The sequence below is a fragment of the Motacilla alba genome, chromosome 9 (assembly GCF_015832195.1).
Source record: "Motacilla alba alba isolate MOTALB_02 chromosome 9, Motacilla_alba_V1.0_pri, whole genome shotgun sequence".
In the NCBI taxonomy this organism is placed as follows: Eukaryota; Metazoa; Chordata; class Aves; order Passeriformes; family Motacillidae; genus Motacilla; species Motacilla alba.
Window position 1 is genome coordinate 530,726 of NC_052024.1, and position 23,133 is coordinate 553,858.

A 23,133-nucleotide genomic window follows, 5' to 3' on the forward strand; every position below is an offset into this window, starting at 1 on the left:
AGACAGACTGGGCCTGCTCATACAGTTTTAATGAGGAACTTGGTGCAGTTGATTGTCTAAAATAAGTGATATCTTAAAAAATGGAGAAATTCTATAAAGAAATCCTCATCCATTTCTTGCCTTTCATACCTGTTTCCACAGAATCTCTAAAGATGCGGGAGAACAGGAACCATACTGTTTATTAATTATACAAAGGCAGCTCCTTGTGAAGGATTTCAAAGCATCTCGTCAAACATTTAATTACATCTCACAGTCAGCCTTGCTTCCAAAGAGTGCCCGTCCCTTCTCACAGAAGGTTTCTCAGGAAGGAGAGGTTTCTGCAGGGCAAAGTCATCGTGGAGCTGCTGACAAAAGGGAGAGGAGCAGGAGGACAGACAGGACACTCTGAGCTCTGCAAGGGGACAGATGGATCCCTCCTGGAACTCCTCCCACTGCCAGCAGGGACCAGCTCTTGGATCTTACAGAAATGGTGTGGGCTCGGGCAAAACGAGGACGAATTCCCTCTCTGATGCTCTGGTTGACAGAGCTCCCAAGATCCCGGAGGGATAAAGGGGTCCTCTCAAGCAAAGGGTGTTAAGGAAGGGCTTCCACCCCTGTGGAACATTCCAGTGATGCTGCCTTGGCACTCTGCTGCCCCAGTGCTCATGTCCATGCCAGGAAAAACCATGGGAAACCTGCAGAGGGATGGTGAAACACCTACAAAGATGTCCAGACACCTGAAAAATATGCTTTGCACACATCAAGCAGGAAATTCAACCTACATGTTTTGGCACAACGTGTTAAATAAGTCAGGAAGCAGCTAAAGTAGAATACTTCAAATAGATAGTAGAATTTGTAAATTATGGGGCCATTTAATTCAGGTGACAAAATGAGAAAAAATAAACAAGCCAAAAGGTGACACTGCAAATTGAATCTTTTTTCATAAATAATTAATCACCTATTGGAATAAATTAGCAACAAAACTGTTGAATTTGCCAACACCTCTAAAGTGAGGCCAGCTGCATTTCAGAAAAAAAAAGGACAGCTGATTAGAAGCTGAGAGCAGCAGTTCAGGTCAGCTTTATGACTACAGAGGATTTGGTGTGACCTTAAAGGCACCAAATTGCTATGAAGCACATGATTTCTGTGCAGATCCTTCCCAATCATGAAAATGTTAAGGTGATTTAGTTATTTGGTCAGGCTTTCCTGCCTTTTCAAAAGTCACATACCTCAAAAAAAAAAAAACCAAACAAACCAACATTTCAGGAAATGCATCAGGAGAAAGTGATTTCACATTAGTGAAAAGGCAGAAATTTCTAGTCAATGATTTTTTCATTTCTTTCCACAATAATTGCTTTCTCTTAAAAAAAAATCATTAAATAGAGCTACTCCATTAGTCATTTTGTTAATCACAGCTCTTAGCTTTCAGACTTCCCAAGAAAAGGATTAACTTCTTAGTTGCCATTGCAAACCACTATCTGCATAATCTGGGAACAGGAAAGCTTGGTAAATACAAATGGAGGGAGCAGAGTTTCCAGTCAGATCCATATGGTTTAGATTGGTGCCACTGATGAAAATCGTGGTCTAAACCTGCCGCTGCCTATCCAGCCTAGGTACTGGCAGGTAGATGGACAAGACAGGCCATGAGCAATCCTTTTCCTCTTTTCTCCTCGAGTGGTGTTTCCCTTTTGCTTTTTAAAAGACAAGTTCTGCCAGATTTTCTAGCAGCAGTTTCAGACCTGCCAACAGTGCAACAGTGATCAGTGGTAGCAAAAGCCACTTTAGGTGACACCAGGGAGGGCAGGACACTGCTGGCACCAGGAGCAGCCCTGGCTCCTGCTTCCCTGGACAGTGCCACTGCCACTCTCTGCTCTCCTGGAGGGGCAGGAGCAGGAATTCCCACTGGAATGGGGCCAGAACAGGGTCCCAGCCTTGTGCTTCGGTCACAGGGCTCTGAAAGGGCTGTTCTCTGCTGTTCCCCCAGCACCCAGTCCCCCAGCACAGCCAATTATAAAATTACTGTATATGTAACAACCTAATTATTTAAAGGTGCATAAAACTGATAACTCACAGAAGAGTAAGAACTAGAAAATTTATATATAAAAAATATATGTAAATCTACCCCATTGGGAGAAGCAAAAGGATATGTATGTCAGCATGTGGAGTGCTAAAGAGAGATTATGACATTGAAATGCATTTTTAAAAGTCAATTATTTTCTCTCATCTGACCCCCAGTGTTGTATTGCACCAAGGGGCATGGGCAGGAATCCCTTCTCAGCTTTTAGGAGGGCCGTGTACCATGGAGTGGTTGTCCCTGTTGACACCCAACCAAACCTTGTATGGCAAATGGACTCGAAAGAACAATTCAGTCAGCAAAATTCAAAAGAGAAGCTCTGACGATTTAGACCCAAATTGTGATTCAGAAATTTTTCATTGGGCCAAGTCAAAAAGAGTTGCTGTATCCCTGTTCCTTCCACGGCTTGCAGCAGCCAAAGCTCTTGGTGAATTGGGCCGCTTGAGTGCTGGGTATTCAAACAGGCAAACTTGACATCCATCTGCTCCCTCCTGGAGGACGAGGAGATTACCAGGCAGGCCACACTCCAAAATCATGTGGCCATAGATTTCCTCCCGCTGCTGCATGGACACGAGTGCCAGGAATTTGAAGGACTTTTCTGCTTGAACCTAGCACCAAAAGCACCCAGCGTCCACGCGGCTCTCCGAGAAGCGAAAAGCCTGATCGGACAGGTCAAGCAGGAATCCGAGGACTGGTTCAGCGGACTGTTCAAGGACTGGGGACTCTCGGGGTGGTGGGCTTCCATAATTAGGACAATTCTGTTGTTTTTTGTTGTTCTTTTTCTAGTCCTGTTAGCATTCGGAATTCTACGTCACATACTTTTAAAAGCTATCAGTGGTTTAGTCTCCACTGCCTCAGAAGTCAACCGCACAGAGTTTGTGGATCTAAATCAAACTGACAGGCCTGCAAATCATGAGTGGTGGACAAGTTCATAATCTGTGTCAGACATAGGCCAACGCTTTTCCTTTATTTTTTTTTTTTAACAGAAAAGGGGGAGGTGTTGTATTGCACTAAATAGTTTATTTAGTTGTTGTTTTGCGCTGGGTGATTGGAGATTTGCACTGAGTAGACTTTATATTGCACTGAATAGTTTATGTTATGTCACATGGTTTGTTCTTGCCCTCTCATGGGATTCCCCTCTCTTATCACATGGTTTTTCTCACACACCCCTCTCCCCAGTACCGCTGGTGGTGGTCTTTCCCCTGGTCAGTTCCTCCCCTCATGACATTTGTACCCATTGGCTGCAGTCCATCTCCTCCAGCCCCCTTTCCCAGTTCTTAAAACCCCCTAGAGGCAGCTGGCCCACTGTGGTCTTCTCAGGGCAGCCAGGACTTGGGTAAAGAAAAGGAGAAATCTTGACTCCATGTTCAGAAGGCTGGTTTATTATATTATGATATATATTATATTAAAAAGACCACACTAAAACTATATTAAAAGAACAGAGAGAAAGTGCACCAGAAGAGCAAGACAGGAATAGAAAGGAATGTATAACAAAGGCTTGTGACTCCCAGAGAGGCTCAACCAGCTGCCTCCTTGATTGGTCACTAAGAAGAAACATCCAACAAGGACCAATCAAGAAAGCACCTGTTGCATTCCACAGCAGCAGATAGTAATTTGTTTACATTTGTTCCTGAGGCCCTCAGCTTCTCAGGAGAAGAAAATCCTGACAAAAGGATTTTCATAAAATATCATGGCTACAGCCAGCCTTCTTTTCCATCTAGCGAGTCGCCTGGAGCTGGTGTCTCCTATCAAGTCAATAAACTGAGGACATTTGTCCCCACGTGGAGAAGAGCACTTCTTGTCTTTTGCCTTTTGTCCCTGTAAGAGTGTGAGGGCAGGGGTCCACAGCTAGTGGGACTGGACCCCAACAGCCTGTCCAGGCACGATATTCTTACACCCCTGCACTGCCCAGCAGGACTTTGGGGCCCACTTTGCTCAGCTGAGCCCATTCCCTGCTCTCCACACAGGATCCCTTCCACCAAAACCCCTGTGAGCTGCCATCAACCTCAGCACAAGGTGGATCCTGCTGTCAGACAGTGCAGGGGGGGTGAGCAGAAAGAACTGCATTTTTTGAATTTGCGGTGAGTGTTTTGAAGGTCCAGGTTTGCATTTGGTGATCTCCACCGGCCCGTGGAAAGGGAGAGCTGCAGCCTTGTCACATGGATAACTCTCCTGGGCACCCGGAGAGGCAGTCATGGGCTCATGGGTGCAATCAGCAGGAAATTAAAGGAATGGGAGAAAGAAGAAAGCATGAAATTAGTTGAAAATATAGGTAAACGCACAACATATTGCATTTTGTGATGCCACAGTGTCTCTGCATAACAATGTAAAAATAATAGAAGGACTACGGAATAAAAACTATTTTAATGTTTGTGCTGGTTTGGGCACTCCAAATCTGCCATTCTAAAAGAGTTGAACTGATGATAATCAATGAGTGACTTTATTAAGGGCTTTGACAAAAGATTTCAATTTCACGTTAAACTTGTCTGTGTGGCGACACTAGACTTTTGTGCTGCAGGGATGTCATAAGCACATTTTTATTCTCTCTGCTTTAATTAATATGATCATCCAGAGTCAACTTTCTTTGAAATAAAATACAGGTGTTACGAATCTAAAATGATTGCAAAGGAATATCCTAAACCAAGCTACATGAAATAATTTAAATGCTTTCTTTCCATTTTCCATTTCTCAACTAATCTACTTAGAAATTACCTTGAGAAGAAGGAATAATTGTAGTCCTTCCAATTTATTTGCATTTCTGTCAAATACACAGCATACAGGTGATACTGCCCAGGAACTTCAGTGTAAAAGCAAAGTGTGGAAGCCTTTGCATAATACTCAGAAGGATAATTGAAAATTTATGCAGTAAGGACTAAGTCTAGACTTGAATAGACTTGAATAGAAGACTTGAATTCCTTGAATTCACAAAGCTTATTTTTTACAGAAAAGAGCATTCGTTTTAAATAAATAGAAGCGGAAAATATTTGTTTGAATACTGCTGTAAAATACACCAGCAGAGTTCTCCAGCAGGAGCAACAATGGTCACATGAGTCTTGCAACAGTGCTGGCATTTTCCATTCCACTCGTTGTGTTACGAACTCGGGCAATGTTTTCTGCAATTGTCACTGGAAGACCTGGATATTTTTTCTTGGGGGAGAAAGATAAGAATTTTGCTTTTTAATCTTTTCCTCAACCTTTCCAAAGAAGAAGATAACACTTTGCTTTCTGTGGTCAGTTCAGGAGCATCTTGGAACTTCCATTAGATTTGGAGATTGCAAAAGAACAGAATCTGCCTCCACAATCTGTAGGTGCCGAGTGTGTGTGGGCCATGGAATGGTAACTCCAGCAGAAACATTTTATGGTTTCTCTTTCCCAATTTATTTCCAATTTATTAGAACAGAGGGTAGCACTACCCTACTTTCAGGCACAGCCAAACCTCACATCTCCCTGGAGAAATTATCAGCAAGTTCAGAACACCCGGCATAAACTAATTCATGATTGCAATTACTGAGCTCCGCGATGCAGCGTTACAGTCCCTGGGTGGGCAGGGTAGGTTGGATCCACATCTACACAGGGGCTTCACCTATCATGGCTCCTGGGCTGCAGGCATCTCCTGGTCAGGAGCTGGGCTGTGAGGGGATCAGAGCAACCAGCAGCTGAGACCCAGCATTTTTGACCCTCCTCCCTGTGTGAGGAGGCTCTCAGCAACGACACGCTGCTGTCCCATGGTGTTGTAGTGTGCTTTGTTTTATTAATATGATTATTGTTTGATTTGTAATTTCCTTATGCAGCCCTTTGGTCTCAGTGCTTTTCCCAGAACTTCCTTTACTCCCCCTTTCAGGAAATGCCAATCTCTCCCTAAAAACTGCCTCCTCTAGAGAAACTTCCCTGTCAGTTTTGTACTTCTCTAAACTTCATTAGTTCACTGTAACTGTTCTTTTCCCTTGGGATTCTTCGTTGGGTGATATTTGAATGCCCGCCTTGTTTGTTATCTCAAGTCTTCCTGATTAGTTGAATTCTGTATCCTGCCAGTGACCCTCCCTTGGTATTTAAGCTATTGTCTGCCCCGAGACTGGGGTCCTGGAGAAGCCAAGGGGAAGCTGTACCATCAAATAAACTCATCCCAGGATCCGTGACTGCTGGCGTTTGTTCTGCACTGTGCCTTCCCTGGCAGCTGGGAATCAGCGGAGCAGAGAGAGGGGCTATAGCTTTTGTCACCATCTAGCCAGGACAAGGAACACCATGGAGCTCTGAGGTGTGTGTGCTGTCCCTGCCTCTGAGCACCGACCCCACGGAACCCTGCAAGAGAAAATATCCTTTGCACTGCCCCAGTGGAGACTCCTCAGTCCCGAGACCAGACAGATCCAGAGACGCACTTTGGTGATGGGGTAAAACTCCCTGAAACCCAGGGGAATTCTGTTTACCAAAGGAAAAGGGACCACGTCTTGAGACCTGAGCACATAGGATCTTCCCTTTTCTCAGTGCTGGGCTGTTGACTGACAGTGCAGGGTTCCTCATCTTCCCTAACAAAGTCTTACAGAGTGAAGGAGTAAATCTCCTGAATTTCCCTTCTTAATTTGTATTCTCCAGTCTAACCTCATTGATCCCCATTAAAACTCCAATAAAGACAATCCTGTAGTCATTATTAGAAATCATTATTTACATTCAAGCCTCTTAAAGATCTCCAAATTCTGCTTTGTGCTATGAGACCACTACTGGAGAGAAGGGTTGGATACATTGAAAAATGAAAAGAAATCAGTGGGCTTTTTTCCTCTTTACAGTAACTAATGCTAACCTGTCTCAAAATATTTGGAAAAGGTTACCTACTTTCTAAATACAGAAAAAGAAAGATACTTGAAAGGGATTAAAAATTTTTTATATCAGAGACAAAAATCACTAACTTGCATTCTGCTTTCCAGCTGAGAGTTAAAATTGATGCACAGTTCCTTATGAACCCAGGTATTCACGCTAATTTAAAATTCATCTCTCCATGAGCACCAGAATCCATTTTCCTGAGTGTGCAGAGTAGAGGAAGCAGGAGTCTAGCCAATTTGTCAAAATAATCTTCAAGTTTAATTTTTCCATGGTTTATTATAATCATGGTCATTTCAAGCAGTGTCATAAATCTGTGGCTGTGTAAACCTCTGATTCCAAGGACTAAAACCCAATAGGTTGCAAATACTCAGCTTCAGAAAAAGCATTTGCTTAGAAATACAAATCTTTCTTTCTAAATAAGAGTAGGGATTCCTATCCTTAATGACATTTTCAAATACGTTCTCATAGCTTTATTTTCAATGGTTTTAATTGCATCTCTGTTTTGGAGCTCCTGAAAAGGGTCTGGAGCTTAAGCTCTGTGTATTTCGAGAACATTTATCACAGCACTTCAAAGATTTTGCCTCCTTTTTTTCCCGTACTGCCAGGGTCAGTACCTGGAACATGAGAGCAGGGATCCATTCTGTGCTCCCCAGTCTGCAGCCTCCACTCATAGGAAGGAAAAGGGGGAGAATCCTGAGCTGGCTGCAGAGAGACCTCAGTGCCTGCTAGCTAAGCTGCAATACATAATGAAACTAAATTAACTACAGGCAAACTTAATTCCAGTATGTGTGAGCACATTAATATTTGACTTGGAAACTGTAGGAGCATGATGGGTACATGTGGGAGCAAAAGGAACAGAAAGAGAACAGAGGAGAAAGGAATGATATAATTATTATTTAGCAATCCTCAGATCAGCTTCAAAGTTGCTAAGCACTGTAAAACCTCAGTGTAAGTGACAATTCCTGTATAAGCATTTAGAAATCTCAAAACGTATCACAAGGAGAGCTGTAAAAGGCAAAGCACTTAGTTCAAAGCCCTCCCATCTGTGTCAGTGGCAAAGAAGTGCTTTGATTTGCTTTATGGGCAATAAATAACACAGAAGCCTGGAAGATGCAGCAGGACTGACAAGACTGCAATCCTCACAGGACAGCACACACAGCTAATCAAACACACTGGCTTGTTGCCTTCAGAGCTCCTCTGCCTTGCAGTGCTCTCCTACACCTGAGTATTCCTGGCTGGAGAAGAAAAGGATGAAATCATAAATCATAGCAAGCAACACAATGGCTTTGGCACATCCTACACGTTACTTCATGCAAAGCTTTCACAGAACTACCTGAGTACCTACAGAAATGAGCCAGCAGCATAAAATTATTCTTCCTTTTGCTGCAGAACGTGAAGTGCTGCCTTGCTGAGGCAGCGAGTGCTGAAGGGGCAGGATGCAGGAAGAACGTCAGGTCTCTGGCTGCCTCGGGTGGAACTGCAGCCACTCTGCCTGCAGGTCACCAGCAGCAGCCAGAGAGCAAAGCCAGAGGGAACATTGCCTGATCCTGATCCTATCTCCACAGAAAAAGGGATTTTTGCTCCCAAGTCCAAAGGGTTCTGAACTTCACCTCTCTCTCCTGCTCTCCAGTCTCGTTCCATTACCTTGGGTGCTCTTGCCACAGCACCAAAGGTGAGTCTGCCTCGGTCTTGCAAGGTAAATACACTTCCCGTGCACTCCAGCAGATGAAGTACCATCACATTTTATTAGAGTTAAGAGAAAAACTGCAGGTCTGCATACCTAGGTGAGAGTGTGTTTTGCATTGCAATGTAATATTCAGGGCTGTTATGTTACCAAACACCGAGCAACCTGACAGATACATCTGTTAGAAGTGTAATTACACAGGATAACTTGTACTGCTGTCCCTCTCCGTTAAAGAAAACAATGGATTTTCATTCAGAGGGGCACCTTGAAAGATTAATGGTAGTAATGAAGCATGAAATATTTCCTTGCTAGCATGGTTAATCTGAAACAGAGGAAACAATCATTTCACCCTGGAGGGATAATCCTTTGAGGGAAATTTTCAGTGAAATAATGTATTGTCATATCTCATCTCATATATGTCAACAAAGAAACAATCAGTGTTGTGCTTATTGCAATAAAGGCCAACAAGAACAAAAAAGGAGGAAATGCAATCAGCACAGCCAAAACGCAGATACACAGTGGGATCAGCAGGAGGGAGAGAGGAAGGCAGCAAAACCGGGACAAGAAGCAACAGCACAAGGAGCAAAGGAGGCCAGAGACCAGAAGTTCAACCATGGCGAGAGAAGTTGGAAGGAACTGTTCAAATAAGAACATTTGGGGGCATTTATTTAGGTGAGCCATGTGCAGTGTTTGTCTGAAGGAAGTGGCCTCAGAGGCAGGTACTGCAGCTGGGCAGCAAAGGGTGCCAGGGCAGGCACGGAGCTCCCAGAACTGTCCCTGTCACCCCTTGGGGACACAGCCCAGGAACAGCCCCAGGGCAGCCCCTGTGCTCCCAGAACCATCCCTGTCACCCTTTGGACACAATTTATACCTTGAATGGGCTCTGCCAACTAACACAGAGACCAGTGTGTAGACATGTGTGTAAGCACAAAAAAAAAATTTAAAATACATGCCTTTTTTTTTTTTTTTTTAAGTGAAGCCTTTGCCTTCTCTAGCAAACACTGGTCTCCATACGAAAAAAAAAATCCCTTAAAAACAACTTATTAAAATCATCCCTCAGATCCTTGCCAATGCTCTATCTTCAAAGAACACTCACAAGCCTTTTATTTTTGATAGATAAGCAGTTTGATCAATATTTTCAACACTGATCAAGGCCAACAGCAATTTCATTTCTAACCTTTCCCTAAATTGAATTGGAATCTAAGCAAGTGTATCACTCAGTTACTTTGCTCATGGTAAGCAGATTCAGCTGAAGGAGAGAAAGGCCTTCAGTGGTAACTAATGCTGTTCAACTGATAATACTTTATATTTATCTCACATAAACATCAGTACAGCAGGAAATGCTAAACTTTCTCTAGGAAAAAAAGCCCCACTAAATAAGTCTATTTCTATATCCTTTTTTTTTTTAATACCTAAGAGCTTTTTTATTACTTGAACTGATGACTGCTGTTGTCCTGATAATTTTTTTATTCTGCAAGATGTTTTATGCTCACAATACTCTAAATGTGAAGCACTAATTAGAATCAGAAAATCAGTCTATTTGCATCATCTTTTTCCTGTCCGTGTTCATTAGGGGAAATGTCTTTCCTGGAAGAGGTGTACCTTGTCCCCTGCTGTCTGGGAGGCTGGCTGAGCGTGGGCACTGTCACCTCCCACTGCTCACTGCTACCAAGAGGGAGCTGTTCCCACAGTCAGCACAACTGGCAGAGGCTGGACCTCCTGAGCCAGGAGTGAAACACTCCCTGGGGATGGATCTCCTGAGGCAGGAATGAAACCCTCCCTGGGGATGGATCTCCTGAGGCAGGAATGAAACCCTCCCTGGGGCTGGATCTCCTGAGCCTGCAGTGAAACACTCCCTGGGGATGGATCTCCTGAGCCTGCAGTGAAACCCTCCCTGGGGCTGGATCTCCTGAGCCAGCAGTGAAACACTCCCTGGGGCTGGATCTCCTGAGGCAGGAATGAAACACTCCCTGGGGCTGGATCTCCTGAGCCAGGAGTGAAACACTCCCTGGGGATGGATCTCCTGAGGCAGGAATGAAACACTCCCTGGGGCTGGATCTCCTGAGCCAGCAGTGAAACACTCCCTGGGGATGGATCTCCTGAGCCAGCAGTGAAACCCTCCCTGGGGCTGGATCTCCTGAGCCAGCAGTGAAACACTCCCTGGGGCTGGATCTCCTGAGGCAGGAATGAAACACTCCCTGGGGATGGATCTCCTGAGCCAGGAGTGAAACACTCCCTGGGGACGGATCTCCTGAGCCAGCAGTGAAACACTCCCTGGGGATGGATCTCCTGAGGCAGGAATGAAACCCTCCGTGGGGCTGGATCTCCTGAGCCAGCAGTGAAACCCTCCCTGGGGCTGTGCCTCAGCCTGTCCTGCTGTGATGCTTGCTTTGTTCCGGCCATACAACACTCCCTGTGCTGGTCCAGCAGAGCCCCAGATGTGAGAGGCAGCACAGCTGCACTCCCCACTCCTCCTGGCAGGAGGAGTCAGGTATCTCTAATTGGACAGCAATGTGGCAAGGATAACTCCGTGTGCCCACGCTAGGCTGGTGTTTGCTGTCACTAGCAACCTTGTCTCATGTGCCTGTGGTCCCAGAACAGCTCCAGCAGGATGCTCGCACTGCTCACTCCCCACTTCTGTGTCACGCAGCCGTCAGGACTTTGTTGCTGCCGAGAAAAGAATAAGGAATGAAGTGTAGAGAATGCCAGTGTGACTATAAAAATGCACTGCCATACTTCACTTCAGTGGAAGAAAATGCAGCTCAACTATTGCAAGCTCCGTGGCAATCCCAGAGACTTGCCTTTGGCTCTGAGAAGGCCATTTTGGCTTCATCCCTCTGCAGCAGACACTTTAAAACCTGCCATACAATCTGGGGGCTTTTTTACCTTTTGTTTCTTCCCCTGATATTACAACAGAAAACACACAAAAGAATAAGTTCCATTTCCCAAACATCTCCAGAGCTAACAGGAGCTTACTGAATGCTGTGTACCGTGCAAACACAAATTTAGGACAATTTTATAGGGCTTGTTATTTACCCAGCTATAACAGCTTCTTTGTTAGAGGATGGCACTGTAATTACCTGCTTTTATCATTAATAGCTTGAGTCAGTGGTTAATGCTGAGGTGACAAATCACTGAAATGCCTGACAGTTTATGGCTTTTAGCACTCAGGAAAGTTTATTTCCTATCCCTTGTGGATATCATATTTCCTTTAGATGTCTTCTGCTCTCTTACATACACATCCCCATTCATAATTAAACATACCTGATCATAATTTATTCACATGCAACCAATTACCAAATCTCTGTTGTTTAGTGATAGTGCCTATTTGGAAAGTGGTGGAACAAGGGGAATGTTTAACTGAGGAGTACCACAGTAAGGACTTCAGTCTCTTATGTCCATTCTGAAACATCAGCTGGCAAATAAGGAAGAAGTACACATCTGCTTGAATTTGCCAGCCATTGGAGGAATAGGGGGAACTGCCAGTATCCTCAGCTCCACTCCAAAAAGTGGAATCAGAAATGTTTTGGGCAAAAAGCAGGAAAATGCTGTGCTCTTCCTGCAAACTCCAGTAGCCATGTTCCACTTGCATCACATCACAGGCACAAGGACCTGTCTCCAGGACTGGTGCTGCCTGTGCCCACCAGAGTGCTGCAGAGCACAGGCCCTGCCCTGCAAACACCAGGATGAGAACACAGAACACACTGCCAGCTTTAGCCTGCCCTTCTCTGTCAGGAGACACAGCCAGTTGTACTCCATCATTTACACACAGAGCATGGGATTCACCCTGCGTATAAACATAATTTGCCCCATACAATGAGGTTTAGTTGCTCACCCTCCTGCCCCATGCTCACAAAAACAACCCCCCACCCCCACTTGAAATGGAATGAAAGCCCTTGTGTTTTAAGAAGTCAGTTGCTTTTGGAAGCAATGAGTAGCAACTGTTAAAACAAACCAAACTCCATTTCAAATCCACCGTGAAGCAAAGGAGCAAAAAAAGAATGAGGCAGAAATGACCTTATCCATAACTACAGCCATAAGGCTAGTTAGGATTCCTTCTGAGTAAAAAATAGAGAAGAACAACTGGCAAATGTCAGCCTCATTATCATGAACTCTTTTTAGTAGTGAAACAGAAATTACCCTTAGATCTTTTTTCAACAGCCCAGACCATTCTCTGTGTTAGAAGCCTTTCCATTTCTTTTGAATAACTATCAAATTGGCAACATCTTTTCTCTGCAGTACTAAAAGCACGTTTCAGCCGTAATGACTATATGCACACTATATTTGTCTTCCACAAACACTTGATGTTAAACTAGTTGGGACATAATATTGTGAAATACAATGAGCAGGAAAAAAAGGAGGCAAAGCTGAGCAAAAAGAACATTGAGTTCAAAGGGAATTGCTTCTCTGTGATACCTACAGTTTTTAATATTTTCCTTCAGAAATACTAAAATATGGAACATTCCCGCTCAATAAAAGAAATTCTGAAACAATTTCATGTAATGCTTGTGTCACTGTTTAAAGCCAAGATCGTGCTCTTCAATCTTGAGTCTACAATGTCTATAGATAGAGAACACAGTTGTCCTTAACCTGACAGATGTCAATGGGAGTTTTCCAAAGTAATAACTTGGCAAGAAGTCAAATCCCAACCTGCTGCAAATCTCTGAGGCTCCAGTAAAGTTAACAGAGTTGTGCCATTTCATGTGAGCCTGGGCTCTGCACAATTTAATCTGGACCCTTTAATCTTTCCAGCCCGCAGTTCAAGGGACGCATGTTTGCACAAGGCACTTGAGTGAAACAAGGGCAGTTTCTTACCTTGGCTCTTTTTGTCTCTTGTATAGTTTTGGTCATTTATTCTTTGATATTCTGCAGTAGTGCATCCTCAAGTGTACCCCCATCTCTTCCTGAAGGCCAGGGCTTTACGTCCACAGTTGTTTTCCCTCCCAGATATGGCTCAGCAGTTGTTGAGTCCCTGGGACAGTGATGGAGCACAGCTGATTTTCCCTGTTCATGACATTCCCTTCATGGGAAAAGATATTGTTCACATATCCACATCATCTCCAGGTAAGGCTCAGGAAAAAAAGACCAGATACTGGGTTTTGTAGTGGGTTCTTGTGCGTTTTCTCCTCCACTTATTTCCCTGTAAAGAAACCTGTGATTGTGATCTCAGGTCAGGATTAGTTGTCCAAATTCTTCCCCACTTCCATTTGTCCAGCTTCCTGAACTGACACAAAACTGGGTGGCTCTTCATCACATTTACCTACCTGGTGTTGCTGAACCAGGAGCACAGGGACATTTGTCCCTTAGAGCTCCTGTTTCCCACTTCTCTGCTACCTGAAGATACGGATTTGAAGCTGAGTGTTCTGGGTTTCCATGACCTCAAAACCCCACAACCAGCATTTCTCCCTGGAAGCACAGAGAGACGCACCAGCTCTGTGTGTCTCGTGAGCCTTGGTACAAATCCATTCATGTTCATCCAGCCTCAGTACAAACCCATTCATGTTCATCCAGCCTCGGTTCAAACCCAGTCAGGTTCATCCAGCCCTGGTACAAACACAGTCAGGTTCATCCAGCCTTGGTACAAACACAGTCAGGTTCATCCAGCCTTGGTTCAAACCCATTCAGGTTCATCCAGCCCTGGTACAAACCCAGTCAGGTTCATCCAGCCTTGGTACAAACACAGTCAGGTTCATCCAGCCTTGGTTCAAACCCAGTCAGGTTCATCCAGCCCTGGTACAAACCCAGGAGGTTCATCCAGCCCTGGTACAAACACAGTCAGGTTCATCCAGCTGTGAAGCCCCTGCTTCAGCTGCTTCACCAGCCTCCAGTGGGCACTCTGGGCTGCAGGACTCACCTCCACATGGACAGGGACAATGATATGGAACTAAGCAGAGATGTCTGACGGCTGCCCAGGGAGCAGCAGAGGAGAGAAGGCATCCTGCCACAAGCCTCATTCAGGAAAGACCCCTCAGAGGCAACTCCAGGCAGCCAAGGCCATCTCATGCTGCCTGTGACTCACTGGAGAGCAGCATGAACCAGAAGCATCACATGAGGGAGGGTTTTACCATGTGAAACACACGAGGATTCCACTCAGCCACAAGTTTAAGATCGGAATAAGAAGGCTAAGCAGAACGTCCCATAAGGTATAGAAAAAGGTCAAAATTCATATTTGAAAAAATGGGAGTGATGATGCTTGCTTGCTCCAGAGGGTTGTTATGAAGCTCAGCAAAGTTCTTTGTGATTCCCTGATGTGCCCTATCAATGCCAGGGGTTATTACCTCTAAAGAAAGCACCCTCCAGTGTTTCCTGCCAAAGCATGATTTATAGAACACACCACAGAGCAAACCAGAGACACCTCTGACAGATGTAGAAGCAGCAGCCTGTAACACGAAGGGTGCTACTGGCAGGGAGCTAAAGCCTGTGGTAATGGCTTCTGCAGAAAGCAGGACTGGGTCTGTGAACAGCTGTCCTGGCTTTACAAGGGTGCTAATAAACCTTCCAACACTTTTGCAAACAAAACCATGTTTGATGAGCATCTATCCTACACCTTGAATGCTTGCTGGAAATGGGAGCTTTACACAAGATGGTTTTCCCCTGGACTTGCAGATATATGGATTATGTTATCTCCCCTCTTATGACAGCACCCAAGAAAGTCACAGCTGAAATCCCAGCGAGCTTCTTGCAGTTCCTCTTCTTGTTGCTTTAGCCCAAGGCAGCAATAGATCACTCAGGTCATATACCTGAAGCTTCTTTTAAAACATTATTACAGAGAGGACATTTTCCATTTTTTCCTTTGAATCCAGGAAATTCGAACACCAAGCCAGTTGAAGAATGTAGCTATAATCCTAAATATTCCATTCCTTAAATATGATGCTCATTGCTATTTCTAATTACTTCTAGGTGATATTCCATCAGAAAACAGACAGATTCAGGATATGTCAAATATTATAGGTAGCAATCGATAAGGCCAAATTGATAATTGAGAAAGACAAAATAAAATCAAAAGAATTTATTTCGTGAATCAAAATACAATTTCCAACAGCCACAATCAAAGGGGCAGTGTCGAGCCCGGGTCTCGGAGCTGGGTGCACTTAGTTCTGACCGATGGTCACATCGGAACCCCCAGTGTTCACCAAGTCCATCTGGTGAGCAGGTTTTATACTGTTTTTCTTGCCCGGAGGGAAGTTCCTTTTGTTCTTTTCTTTTCCTTCGAATATTCATGCAGTCTCTTTTCTCTGTCGTATTGGAAGAAACCTGTCTCCAGGTGGACAAAGCAGTTTCTGGGTGGACAAAACAGTCTCTGGGAAAAGATGAATGTTAAATTTCAAGTTAGGGGAACCAGGCATTGGGATGCGGGTTCTGGGTTATCTCTGAGTCGTTATCAGCTGTTGATGGCCTGGGTGTTCTGAAATTGCCCAACATTTCCGGCTAGTCCCTTCACTTGCTAATTTGGAACTCTGTTCAGTGCCCACCTGCGATTTCACAGTGCAGTGAGGTAATCTTCTCTCGTGCCCCTGTGTGTGATTGCTAAACCTTGGTACTATTTCTGACAGGCATCTTACAAATATAACTTATTTCATACATACCATTCTTATAAGCACGAATTTCTTCTAATATTTATTACATCAAATAAACTTTGCGTTGTAAGATCAGAGAAATACAACGATGATACAGCATTTATAACAACAACTGCTAGAAATGAAAAAATCCACAGTGGCCTAACTCATGATGAGAGTCAGTAATAACTCCAACTCAGTGCCAGGCAGAGATGCTATTAACTTGTGACCCAGTAAGCCAGCGCCTGTGAAATAATGTGTTCACTTAAAAAAATAAAGCAAAAAACCCAAACCTCAACAAATCCCACCATAAAAAAAATAAGACTGAACATGTTGCTTATAAAATGTTTACACCCAGTTTACCAATTTGTGCAGTAATGATACTCAGAGTTTGTTTCTCCAAAATGGCTTTGGAGAAATGCTGAATGCAAAACAAGAATTAGAAGACTTGGAAACAGCATATAATTGCTACCAAAAAAGAGATGGCATCAGCGTATCACACACACCCAATGAAATCCATATGGCCGTGGCTATTTTCATCTGTCTCCTTAAATTCCCTTTTGTCCTTTCTTTGGGCGTGATGCATTCATGTTCTCAATGACACCTCCTGTAACGGCAGTTCATGGCACAAAACAGGCAACTCTGAACTCAGAAGTGAAGGAGATCAGCAGTTTGGGACCTGAGAGCAGTGTCTGGAGGAGGGGAGGCACAGAAATGCCCGGGAAGGTTGGGAAGCAGCGGCTGCACCGTGAGGACTGGGCTTGGAAGGTGTGAGGAAACAGTGGGGACCAATGTCACTGCTTTGGGTGGGATGAAGAGAACAGAAAAGTGTCCTCCAAAACTTCCTAATCTGAGGATTTCAAGATTCCAAAAGGAACAAAGAAGAGGCTTGGATTCAGTGGAGTTACCTGAGCACATGTCTGACTTAATGAGTTTTCCAGTTTGTTGTAAGAGTCTCTGCATGTCACAACTCTTTGACATTTATTTTTATGATTATGTCAGATTACTGCTCTGGAAACCTTACTTCCCCCAAAGTTACTGTTAAAACTAAAAAAAAAAAAAAAAAAAAAAAAAAAAAAAAAAAAAAAAAAACCAACAAAAAAACCCCAAAAATCAAAAACAAACAAACAAAAAAACCCCCAGTTTGCTTGCTTATATCAGTTTTGTCAAAGACTGTAAACAGAGGACCTTGGTTTCTTTATTTAAAAAACAAAACAAAACAAAACCACAAACAAAAAACCCCAAACCAAACAACATTTGGTTTTCTGCTGATTTTGTTAGTTTTACTAATAGCAAAAGCTAGTCAAACTGTGTTTTTGAATATTTCAAGATACTGAAAATGGATACCAACAGCCTTGTGAACATCATATGATTGGAGTGTTGGAGTTTCCAGTGTCTAAACACAAAAACTAGATACTGCCCTTTCTTTCATCCCTGAACTCTGACTCTCACTGGATGGCCAAGTATGACAAACTCTGTAAAGAAAAGGGATTGAGATGGAGTTGAATGGAAATTCCTACTGATGCCTGATGAGACAGGGAAACTGGAAATGTGTCCTCATGTAAACAATGCAAAATGGAGGAGATGCTGCCAGGGAAGAAAATGTGATACTCTGAAACACAATAGAGTTAATAAATGTAAGAACAAGTTGTCCAAAGAGCAAGAATAATTAACCAAACTGCATACTGACAGCCAGACCTGAACTTTCTCAGAGAAAAGAAGACTGAGAACTGGTGTTTGTTTTGCTCATTATCTTTTTCTGAGTTCATGGCACCCACAGCTAATGAGAGGCTCAGTCTGAAACTTCCAATCTGGCAACTTTTTGAAGTCAAAAGCACAAACAGGTTACAGGTAAGGAGACTTGGACAGCTACAGAGGATGCGAAATTGAAAGTTTTGAAATATTAACCAGAGTCTCATGTTTGATGTGAAAAGCCTTTTTGATATGACATCTGATGGACACTGCTGATAGAGCAGAAATCTTGAGACAGGAGAAACTCATCTCTCTCCCTCTTTGTGTCTTCTCTGAAGGAGCTTCCAGCCCCACGTGGCTTCTTGGCTTTTCTGTGGCTGCACAGAATGCTGAAAACACGACATTTTCACACTAGAGCCCAATTTCACCTTGTTTGGTCCTTGACACCTGATTTTATCTACATGTATATGTATCTTAAAGCATTGCCAGCTAGACCATTTCCCACAAAGGGAATTCTATCAGGCCCCCAAATTGCAGGAAGTCTAACATACTAAATAGTTCCGTGCTCCAAGAAGATGTAAAGCTTTTGAGGGCAATTTGTAGCAAGCAGCCACATACCAAGCAAACTGCTGTGCAACCAGTGATTGATGTCCTTGCTGATATTCCCTATTTCTGTGCCAGGTTCCTGCAGCAAATCCTGCAGTAAGCTGGCAGCTCCACTCAAGTGAACAAGGCTGGGGTAATTGATATGGGCTGGGAATCTGCCTCTTCTCAGCCATGGATTTCTTTGGGTAGACACTCACCACTAAAATCTACTCTTGGAGAACTGAGGCAGCTCTGTTTCACACATAGATATCACCCCTTCAGTTTGGCTTCCTGTCCCTCAAATCACTGCCATGCTTGAAGCCAGAATGCTGCTGAGCCTTTTTTCAAGCCAAGGAGATAACACTTCCCTAGAGCAGTTGGGCACCTAGACCTCCCATAAAAATCATACAGCTCCCAGGCTGAGAGCCAACAGCCTGGAGGATGACATGGGAAAAAAATGAAATTTAAAAAGAAAAATCAGACTGCATTCCTCACTGCTGGGACTGAAGAACTTTTGCTTCTTGGAGTAGTCCTGAAGGTGCCAATAGGAACAAGAGGCTGTTGAGGACAGGCTGAGAGGCAGACCTGGACACAGGTGGCAGTTTCTGGATCCACACTGACACAGCAGAGCTGAACAGAAGGCTCAGGTGGGGTGGTGAGAAGCCCAGGGGACGCTTCTGGAAGCAGTGTCCTCCAGCCAGATGCTGGGGCTCTGACCTGAGTGCTCACCCAGGAGCTGGCTCATGGCATGGGCTTCGCTCACCGGCCTCAAGGGCTCCAATCCTTTGGCCACTGAACACGGGGGGTTTGGAGAACACATTAAACATAATGCTAAGCTGCTAATGCAGCTAAAAATGCTTCTGAACTAATGACAATGAGTTGGAAACAGTGATTAAGACAAAATTTTCCATCCTGCTTCATCAACCACAGGTACCATGTTCCCCAAATTGTCTTTTAAGTGAGGTAACCTCTAAAGAGAAACCATTAATGCTTTTACTTCTATAGCACAGGCACAATATAACAAGTATATGATGTGTGAAACATTTGGAAGGAGAGGTCAGGAGTCTAAACCATAAAATATTGTAAAAATATGGTTTATAAATAGATGTAAAAAAGATCTTCTTTAATCCTAAGTTGTAAAATATTCCATAGATGAGATTCAAAAAGGTCACTCCTCACTTTCAGAAGCTTCTTTATAAAATGGTTCATTTAAAAAAAATAGAAATACATGAATGATATTACAAATATTGCATTACTTACAAATACAGTTCTGAGTAGAACTGGAGAGCCCAGGCCATCTGCTCAAAGTGCCAAGAGCACCCCCTTTCCTTCAGTAAATGTAAATAAAGCTGTGCCATAAAGACAGACCCACTGCAGTTTAGTAGATTTGCTGTTAAAAGGGGAAACCTGCTTGGTTTCCAAGCACCTGGCTGGTGCAGCTTTATGAATGAAATGAGTGAGATAACAGCATTTACAAATGAGTCCTCACCACTTATTTGATGGTTTGTCCTTCTTGCTATTTATTGCCAGGATTTCCTCTGAAGGGAGAGAAGAGGAATATTTATTTTTTTATCTAAACATTTCACATGGGTGGTGCCAAGTCCATCAGTTGGCAGCTGTAAACCAGCAGAATATTTACAGCAGGCCCTAACAGCAGCCACAGCTGATGGAGACAGCCCTGGCAAGGCTGCTGAAGTTTCTCCTTCAGTGGGTCTTAGCTAAGCTGTAATGCATGAAACAGACCTTCAGCACACAGCAATTTGGGCTTGGCTTTTTCCTCATGTATATTAGATTTTCTTGTATTTAAATGCAGCGTTTCAAGTCCCTCTGCTGAATTTTTACAAAGATCTAAGAGAAACAAAACATCAGTCTAAAAGATAAAGACAATACTCTCTGTCTGTTTCTATGGTTATTTTAAATCAGTTTTATGCTGGCTTTGACAGGGGTCTATTAAATCAGAAGCCAAAGATTGCAGTGGCAATTCCAGTAGAATTGGATGGAAGCTAAAATAACTGCAGTCAAAGAAAGGGTCAAAGCCTATGTACTGCTTCAAGAGCAGCTTTCTTTTATTTGTAACAATGATTTTTAAGCTGTTAAACATTCTAAGCATGGATAGATGCCACTGAAAGGTGCATCTGTCCATGCTCAGAAGCATGGAGTGAGCATGGAGTGAACATCTAAGTCAGCCCCAATCCAACAGGGGCCCTCCCTGCCTCTGGATGCAGAATTCCAACCACAAAACCTCTCCTCAGCCTCCTCCAAAAGCCTGAGTGCCACCCCAAGAGGCTGCTGTGGGGGAACCTCACCTGAGGAGCTGCAGCCCCTCATTCCAGGTCCCAGCCTGGGTCCATGAGCAGAGCACAGAGAGAACACAGCGATGGCTCAGCTCATCAGATCAGCTCACACAGGCTCCCTTTATAGCCCAGGAGCTGGATTGCTGTAAAAGATGATTCAGGAAAAACATAAACCCAGGAAAATGTATTCTTGTGGGTTCCAGCCTTAAACAAAAGCAGCTGTTTTGAGATAAAATTCACATGGACACAACGGTGTTTAAAAATCCCTATTGATTCACTGTAACTTTTTGAAAGATATTTTGTTTTTATAGGACTGTTGTCTGATAATTTGATGGAAAATCCTCAAGGCTTTTCTTGAGAACCACAAATATTTTTTCTGCAAATATATTTCTATTTCTTCTTTTTCTTCATGCTGTTACTGATCTCAAAGACCTTCTAGTCTCTCACATGTGAGAATTTAAACAAGCACGTGCAAGACAGTGACATTCTGAGCAGTGAACATGTCTCCCTTTCATGGGAGCTCTATTTCATACTCATTTAATGATGGCAAAACCTGTATTAAACAATGCTACAGCAGAGCAAAGACCTCAGCATGTCAAGAGCACAGGTTTCCAGAGGAGAGAAAAGGTCAAAATCAATCATATAAATTCCACTGCTTGCATAGAAGCAGCTCTATCAGAGTGATGTTAGAGCTGATGGTTTTACAATAGTTGCTGCCATCATCTACAAGCACCTGCTATCTCCTGGTGAAAATGGGCATCTCACAGGAAACCTTGGTCAGGATTAGAGAGGAAAGTGAACCAAGAGTGCTGTGTGTTCACAAAAACAGTGCTGGGCTTGTTTATAGCATCCAGTTTGTTTTTTCCAGTTCTATGCAATGTGTGGTAAGAAATGCAATGGATTTCACGTGGCACCTGTGGTTATGAATGAAAGATCTTCCTCAACATAAATGTTTCACAGCTTCACACCACTTCCCTGGTCAAATGTGACTGCTGAGCACTTTGCCTTTCCTTCCAAGCCTCAGCCACTCCCCTCACACCTGGAGACCAAGGGACCTGGTCGTGTCATCAATAACTTCAGCTCCTGATTTAGATCCAAACTGCAATGGTTCTGCAGTTACCTGGTTTGTGTTAATAAATTACATCAAACTAATTCGAACTCCCTAAGAGAGAAAGAGTCCAGGTCAGGGTTATCAGTAGACATTTCAATTTTCTGATTTTTTTTTTCTTCTCATTCTGAGGAGGACTTTTAGTTATCATCCATTTTATCATATTGGAATTGGGGGAAGAAAGGTGAAGGGAGGGAGTGAAAGCAAAGAAGAAAACCCCAAATGTACTGGAGAAAATTTGGAAAAGTAGGAGGCTGGTGGGACAATTTAGTGGCAAAGCTCCTTACAAGAACAGGCTATATTGCTACTTTAAAAAACCAGCAAAATCAAAACCAAACAACAACAACAAAAAATCCCCCACACAACAAAACCAGAAAACTAAACTAAACAAAACAGAACTACCACCAAAAAACCCAGTAAAAACCCAGATAAACACCTCCAAAAGAAAAATCCCCAAACCAAGAGAAAATAATGTTACATGAAAATAGCTTTCCATTGCCAGTTGAGCAAATTGTGTCTTTCCAGCTGCCTCCAAAGGCTGCTTTTAACCTGCAGGACTGTCTTGGGGATGGTTCATTATCCCATCCCATTCGGGGGGTTTTTGATCTGTTTTGTTGGACCCAGATGTCTCAGCCCGTGGCCCCCAGTTTGTGCCAGCCCCTGCGAGAAGGAGGAGCCATCCTGAACAGCTCGATGCTTTAGCACCCTGTCTGCCAGGCCAGGACAGCAAAGGTGCTTCCAAAACAGCTTCTTAGGAACACCTTATCTCCTTCGTGATCCAGAGAACAAAAAAGAGCATCAACCAAAACAACGAGAAAAAGATAAAAGAGAGAAGGGGAAAATACATCTGAAGCCAAAAGGTGTTATCCAGAGATTACACTGGAGCAGAGGTAGTAAAGAAGAGTAAGTGTGCAACAAAACAGGGATGGAGCTGAGCAGTTTCCTCCGAGTTTTTAAATGGTCAGCAAAATGGAGCAGTTACATAACACAAATGAGTTACAGGCAGTGATGGAGATAAGAGCATTGCAACTTAAGATTAGGGGAACTTTTTCTGGGGCAAGAAAGGATTTTTATATTTTCTTACATAGACTATTTGTTTCTTAATTTTCCAGGCATTCCAGCCAAGTTCTCAGTTGCTTAATCCAGCTGTAGTGGGTTTGTAATATCCCACTCTCTGTACTTACATTGTTATGAAATAACATGTAAAAAAGAAAAGAAAAAAAGAAAAAAAGAAAAAAGAAAGAAAAAAGAAAAAAGGCAATGAAGGAAGAAAGGGAGAAAGGAAGAAAGGGAGAAAGGAAGAAAGGAAGAAAGGAAGAAAGGGAGAAAGGAAGAAAGGAAGAAAG